A 6,000-nucleotide genomic window follows, 5' to 3' on the forward strand; every position below is an offset into this window, starting at 1 on the left:
AAAAGCCCTCCTAAATTTGCAAGTAAAGACACTCGTCCAGGAAATTAAGTGGCTTGTCCAGGGTCACATCGGCTGTAAGCATCCTATCTGATACTTTCCATCTGTATGACGGGTAAATCACTTAACCATTCCTGGCCTCAATGTCCTCATCTGTAAGGTTAGACTATAGAACCTTGTAAGTCCCTATCAACTTTAAATATATGGTCCTATGAACCAAAGGCAATGAGAGGTAAAAGAGACAGAACAATTTAATCCCAATTTAAGAACTTTTGGATCTAAATCAGAAAGATTTCACTCTAATGATCTTTATTCACATTCAATTGTGCTTGTCCTTGCTGTTATTCATTATTGTTTCTCCTACTTTAAAAGCTTTACTTCAATTGGAAATTAAGTCAATGTACTTCGGTTGGGGGATGGTTTAACAAACTGTGGAATCTGTATGTCATGCAACACTATTGTTCTATTAGGAACCAGGAGGGATGGGAATTCAGGGAAGCCTGGAACTGATACTGAGTGAGATGAGCAGAACCAGAAGAACACTGTACATCCTAACAGCAACATGGGGGCCATGTTCAATTCTAATGGACTTGCTCACTCCATCAGTGCAACATCAGGGACAATTTTGCGGTATCTGTGATAGAGAATACCATCTGTATTCAAAGAAAGAATTGTGGAGTTTAAACAAAGACCAAAGACTATTACCTCTAATTTAAAAAAGGTATCTTATTATGTAATTTTGCTATCTCTTATATTTCATTTTTTCCTTAAGGATATGATTTCTCTCTCACCACATTCAACTTAGATCAATTCATACCACAATGTAAAGACTGATAGAGCCTTCTGTGGGGGGTGGGGAGAGGGAAGCAGGGATGGGGGGGAAATTGTAAAATTCAAAATAAATGAAATCTTTCTTAAAATTCAAAAAAGAATCTTTACTTCACTCCCCTTTATATACACAAACTTAAGTCATGACTTCCTCTCCTTTCTTTGCACCTGTGCAAGATTCCTTTACCCCTACAATCTAGGTGCTAGAGTGTACTGCAAAGGACAATATTGGTATAATATCAGAAACATATGATACAGGTTGTTCACTCACCAGTCATGTCTAACTCTTCATGAACCCATTTGCAGGTTTCTTGGCAAAGGTACTGGGGTAATCTACCATTTCCTTCTCCAGATTATTTTGCAGATTAAAAGGAAACTGAGTCAAGCAAGTATTTAATAAAGGTTAATTGACTGACTATTCAGGAATAGTTCCTTCCAAGCTGAGATTCAATGATCCTAGGAAGAATGCCTCTGGCTAGAGCTGATGATTCTTCTCTCCCCCCATATCGTCAGTCTATATATCCCTGGTATTTCTTCGGCAGAAATCTTATCCAAGCAGATTAAAAACGAAAATGGTCCTATAAAGCACAGCATTATTACTGTCAGCCCTATAAACCCAGTTAACCTAGCTGGGACTGGCCAAGCACCAACTTGATCCAAGTGACATCCCCCTCCCTTTCCTTGATAGCATCATCAAAAACCAGTAATTGAAGAACAAAAATTGCCCACTGTGATAACTATAACTCTGGGGATTTACTGTGAGTTTAACAGACTACCAAGGACAGAGTCTGGAAATTTCTGAGCCAAAATGGGTTTCCTTGCCTACAGAACTCTGTCTTGTATTTTCTGTGAGTATAGAAGTGGAAAGTGCATGTGGGGGAGAGGAGGAGGAGGAATATCATTACCTCACTGACTTGTTGAATGCTAGAACCTCAGAGATTATTTAAATCCCTCACTTAACAGAGGAGATAAGAATGGGTGGATGACTCCCTCATCATCAGTCAAAGATAGAATCAGGATTAGAATTCAGGTCTTGTGGTTTGCAAGACAAGCTTCTATATCGCTATGCTTCAGTTCTAAATCTAGAATTCATATACCAGGGCATTTCTGGAGAAAGAGTCAGAAGGGTTCTCAGCATTATCATTCATTCATCAAACATTAACTGATTGCCTCCCGTGTGCAAGCTGTGTGAATCTTCTGTAATTGGTCTTTCTCCCTTGCTATGGCTTTGTCTCTGTATCTCTTTTCCTTTCTTATCTCTATCTTGTTCTTTCTCCATCTGTCTCCATCTCCCTCTATCTCTCTCCATCTTCTTTCTCTCTTCCTCACTTTATGTTTCTGTATTTCTCTGTGACTCTCTTTTTTCTTCATCTCTGTCTTGCTCTCTGTAACTCTCTATCCTTGTCTCTCTCCATCTTTTTTCCCTCTTTCTGTCTCTTTTTCTCTATTTGTCTTTTTCTTTCTTCCTCTGTCTCCCATCTCACACCTTTCCATTTCATTTTATCTATCTCTTTCTCTCTGTTACTATTTCTCTATGTCTCTATTTCTGTCTCTGTGTCTGGCTGTCTCTCCCTCTCCCTTGCTCTCACTTTCTCAACAGTAGAAAGAATTCCAGGTCTGAAATTATTTGCACTAATACATATCATCAGCTCTTTGTCATCTCTAGCTTTAGATAATAGCTTGGAATGCTCAGAGATGACTTACCTATGATCAGATCATATTCTTGGGGAGAACAGAGTTGGAACTAGTGCTGAACAATGTTGACTTTCCCCCAGGGTGCCTGAATTTAGAGGGAAGTGACAGTCCTCTACTCTTTCAATGGGTAATGTGACATTTAAAAAGGGTCAAAAGACATAGTTTCTGGGTAATTTAATCTTTTTATTAATAAGACCAGCAGGTTATTAATAAAAGGATGGTCATTTGACTGTCTCTCTCTTAGACCAAAGACAATCATGGCAGTGGGGATCCTGGTTTATATACCCTTCATAACAGTAGGTGGTCCATCAAACAGCAATCAAATCTAATTGGTTAATATGATTAGAGGTGGGCTATATTAAAATGAAGGGTTGAGTATCTCTTGGAAAGGGAAAGTATCTCTATATCAGACCACCTATAGCTTTAGGCTATCAATTCAAAAAATGCATGCCCTTTTCAATAGGAGGTTGAGCATGATCCCCAAACAGAGAAATTATTTCTACCCAGCCTAGGACATCAAGACAAAAGGATCTTTCCCTACACCTAGCTTGAGGAGAACAAATTGGCCTTCCTCCACCTTAATAAAATTCCTGGCAAGTTTGGGTAGGGTCTGACTAAGATCCAGGAGAGTCAGTGCAATATCATTATTAGAAAAGTCCTTCAAGAAAAATTGGACTTAAAGGCGTTGGAAGAATGGAGGGGGGAGCTCTGAATCACCCCAAGATATAGGTTATTAAAAATCATTTCTCAGTTGAAACATCTATTCCTAGCATCCAGGAGAGCTGTTATTCTTCATTCTTAGTTCTTAAAAAGGACCATGACATTAGGGAAGTAATGCCATAGCAAGAAAGTGAATTGGATTAAGTAAGGGAGGACTGTCAAATGTGCAAGCCTCACTTTCTCCTCTAGAGCCATCTGAGTCCTGTGTCCAGATATGGATCAGGATGACTGGAATAAAAAACAAGGGGAATTAAAATAGTGATCACACTCATTTGAATTACCTCTTAGTCCTGACTTTTGCCTCACTCCATCTCCTGGTGATGATGATGATGTTGATCTTACATTCTCTGAGAAGACCATGACATCAGGGAGGTGATGCCATGACAAGCACGTGAATTGGATTTGAGGGGGGGTGGCTGTGCAGTCATTAGCCTGACTTTCTCTTCCAGTGTTTTTTTTTTTTTTGGAAAGGCAAAGGCAGGGAGGGGGGTTAAGTGACCTACCCAAGGTCAGCTAGGTAATTATTAAGTGTCTGAAACTGGATTTGAACTCAGGTCTTCCTGACTCCAGGGTGGGTGCTCTATCCACTGGGATACCTGTCTGCCCCCTTCTCACTTTCTCTTCTGAAGTATTTAGTTCCAGGGGTTGTATATGAATCAGAATGACTGGAGATGGCTCTGGATGAGAGGCAATCAAGGCTAAATGACTTGCCCAAGGTCACAAAGCTAGCAAGTGTCAAATGTCTGAGATCACATTTGAACTCAGGTCCCCCTGCCTCCAGGGTGGGTGCTCTCTGTCCACTGCACCACCTAGTTACTCATCTCCTGGTAGTAATCTTACTATGACCCAAAGTGTCTTCTAGCTTAGGACTTTTCTTCTAAGGTCTCACCACCCAACTGTTTGAAGGATGCCTTTATATTGCCTGCACAGACCTTCTTTCCCATTTTTTCTTTTTTTTACTTCTGGTACTAGCATTTTTAGACACTACTATATCTGAGGCAGGAGTGGACTCTGATACAGTAAAAAGAATATTGTAGAATCAGAGAACTGTTTTCAAATACTTCCTTTTAAATTTTCTACTTGTGTGACACTGGGAAAGTCATTATACCTCCATGGGCCTTAGTTTAATCATTATGTTCTTGGGGTTTGTAAGTTGGTAGACCAGATGGTCTCTTCCAGTTTTAGATCTATGACCTAGGTGACCCTGATCCCAAGATTAACCTGTACCCACAATACTTCTCAGTTAAGCTCTAAATGGTAACAGTCATCCATCAGCATAGTATGGGTCCTGACCTCTGAAAGGCAACAAGCAAGTCAGGACTTTTCCCATCCATTGGCTCAGACCCTAGGAAATATAGGGGAAGATGGCTCCCTGGACCATGGGAACTGTAGGTCCATCAGCGAGTGTAAATGGACAGGGACTTTTCCTCCCCTGACCTCCCCCACTGATTCCTGGTTCCTTACATATCCGAGACAGAATAAATGTCTGCCCGCCCTGTTTTGACTGGTGAAGAGAGTTCCAAGCTGATTAATACATTTAAAGTGCTGATCAGTTTGTCTCATTCACCCCCTCTTATCCTGATTGTAATGAGCAGATCTTTTAACATAATGCAAACTACATGTTTCACTGAAACCCTCACTTTTGCTCTTGGGGTTAGAAGACTGGAGGGAAGCCTTCTTAAAGGGAAGCTAAAAGAGTTTCTCAAGGAAGGCCCAGATATTCTCCCACAATGATAGTCTTCTTGAAAAGTACTTTTGGACAAAATTCTGAAGTTTGGTTCTTAGAAATCTAGAGGTCAGGTGAGTTATCTAAGGTCATCAAGCTATACATACCAGAGCCAGACCAGGAGTCCAACATCCTCTGGTCCCAAATGGTATTCTTTCCACTCCTCTATGCTGAGCTTCAAGAACTCTGTTCTAGGAATCGGGAGACCTAGTCTTCTTTCTAGCTTTTAGAATACTTGTTAAATGGGCACATCACTTTCCCAAGCCATAAATGAGAGTATTGAATGGGAGATCTCGAAGGTGAATTCCAGTTCTTAAATAATGACACCTAAAACAATGGCATCATCTATCATTTATGAAAAGCTAAGCTTTGCAAAGCATTGGACAAAGCATCTTCACATCATCCATGGGAGAGATTTGATTATTATCCTTATTTTACAGATGAGACAATGAGTGGGAACTGTGAAGTACATTGTCCAGGTCCCCACAGCTGGTGGCTGAAAGGATTCAGTTCTCCTTTACCCCATAACTAGCTCATTAACCATTCAGCCTAGAAGACTCAGAGTGTCTAAGCATAGTATGCAGGGAAGCAACAATGGGAAGCCAGTTGAGGTAATGAGCAGGGAGAAAGAGATCCTGAAAGACGAAGCCTCATCTTTACAGTGTCATAAAAACAGCACAACACAATTATATTGAAATATCCCACTATTTAACTTAATAATTTAAATGCTTGCCTAATGAGCTGGACTTGATTGGATTTGCGCATTCTCAATTAATCCTGCTAGATCATCTCCTACACTGGAGGTGCATTCTCCTCAATCAGAAGATGGACAGAAACTGGAGGTCCAAGCAAGCAGATGGGGCTTTGCCGAGCCCATACATCCTTCTGTGCTCAGATGAACAGGTCCACCATCTCAGGAATGGTTCCGAGGCTATTATTTAGAAATAACTCTCCCAATAAGAGGCCTGTTAATCTAGCTTGGCCCTTTTTCCTTTAGCTAAGGAAAGTTGTTTTTTATAAACACACTTAAAACA

The sequence above is a fragment of the Macrotis lagotis genome, chromosome 3 (genome assembly GCF_037893015.1).
Source record: "Macrotis lagotis isolate mMagLag1 chromosome 3, bilby.v1.9.chrom.fasta, whole genome shotgun sequence".
NCBI lineage: Eukaryota > Metazoa > Chordata > Mammalia > Peramelemorphia > Peramelidae > Macrotis > Macrotis lagotis.